Below are 1,492 nucleotides of genomic sequence, written 5' to 3'. Positions count from 1 at the left end.
TTTAGGGTTACTCTATGGTGCCTTGGAAGCCTCTCTTTCCAGCAGCACAGAGAGTCTTCACTGTAAATACAGAAGAGTTAATAGTACCAGGGCCCAAACTTTAATGAAAAAAAGAGACCGAAGACAAGAAATAAATATCCTAACATCTCTTCTCCCAGGTCAATAAATCTGGGAGGCAGTCTGCCTATTTCCTGGAAAATCTTGGTCGATTTATGGTCCATTTTCCACAGAGGTGGTGTCAATAATTTATCCTTCTGTTTTGTCCTGTTCCCTGGAAGTAGACCCAGAGATAAAGATTTCTAAGTGAATGGTTAAGAAATTCCTTTAGAATAAATCAATAAAGGTCTGGGAGAAGAAGGCTGGAGAAGAAGCAAGCAACAAAGAAGATTCCAGAGGAAGGCCAGCCATGAGAAGTTCTGGAATATAAATCACGCCACAGAATTTGCAAGGGAGAATTTTCCTCTAGAGCTGTGGTTCTCAACCTTCCTAATGCCATGATCCTTTAATACAGTTCCTCATGTTGTGGTGACCCCACAACCATAAAATTATTTCCGTTGCTACTTCGTAACTGTAACTTTGCTACAGTTATGAATCGGGAAACCCCTGTGAAAGGATCATTTGACCCCCAAAGGGGTCGCGACCTATAGGTTGAGAACCACTGCTCTAGAGCCTTTGAAGGAAGCATGGCTATTTCTGTGGTTAAGACACAGATTTGTGGACATTTGCACACCAACCCTAGAAAACCAATGCAGACACGTTCTCCAGAGGTTAATGGGCACCTACTCACATGTATATGCCTAAGAGCAGCCGCTTGAGGGCTCTTAAAACTAAAAAGGCATGTTTGAAGCAACAGCTTCTCTCTCTGAAGTTGATTTCATTTACTGAATACCAACTTACCATTTAATTCACTGCATTTACAGTAAATTAGCATTGCCCAGGTGCTATTTCCATTGTCAGGAATCTCCCAGTAAAAGGAATTTCAAGTTTTACAATCAAGTAATCAAGTTTGCTATAATTTGCTGGATTGATTTTTTGTAATTCTACATCAGCCCCATGCACTGCAGCCCAGGCAATAGAAGCAGCAATGTGTTTTATAAAATTGACTGATTTTCATTGCATAGTTATGATACTCCAGTATGCCCCAAGTTAGCTCTTCTCTTCTCACACTCTCAAGCCTAGGCACTGAGTTGAGATTACTCTCATTTATTCTTAGCAACACCCTTTAAAGAGAAGAACTACAACTGGAAGGGAATAGCTGCAAAAAACATATTTCATAAGGCACTTATATCTAGAATATTTTAAAACGTTCAAAATTTTAAAAGAAGACAACCACATTTTCAAAATCCAGAAGGTTTGAACAGACCAAAGAAAATATTGTTGGCATTAGTTGCCTTTGAGTTGGCTTAAACTCATGGCAATTTTATAACAGAGCAAAGGAATGCTTGGCCCTATGCTATCTGCACAATCTTTGGCATGTGGTTTTTAAAATTTA

The 1,492-nt window shown here is 39.3% G+C and overlaps 1 pseudogene; it reads right to left on the bottom strand.

Moving 5' to 3' along the window:
- The window catches only part of LOC101658647, a 5,780-nt pseudogene that overhangs the window by 3,629 nt on the left and 659 nt on the right, over positions 1-1,492 (bottom strand).

Source organism: Echinops telfairi, unplaced genomic scaffold (genome assembly GCF_000313985.2).
Source record: "Echinops telfairi isolate 266 unplaced genomic scaffold, ASM31398v2 ScPeMD7_5804;HRSCAF=6672, whole genome shotgun sequence".
Taxonomy (NCBI): Eukaryota; Metazoa; Chordata; class Mammalia; order Afrosoricida; family Tenrecidae; genus Echinops; species Echinops telfairi.
This window is presented reverse-complemented; position numbering and strand designations above follow the sequence as displayed.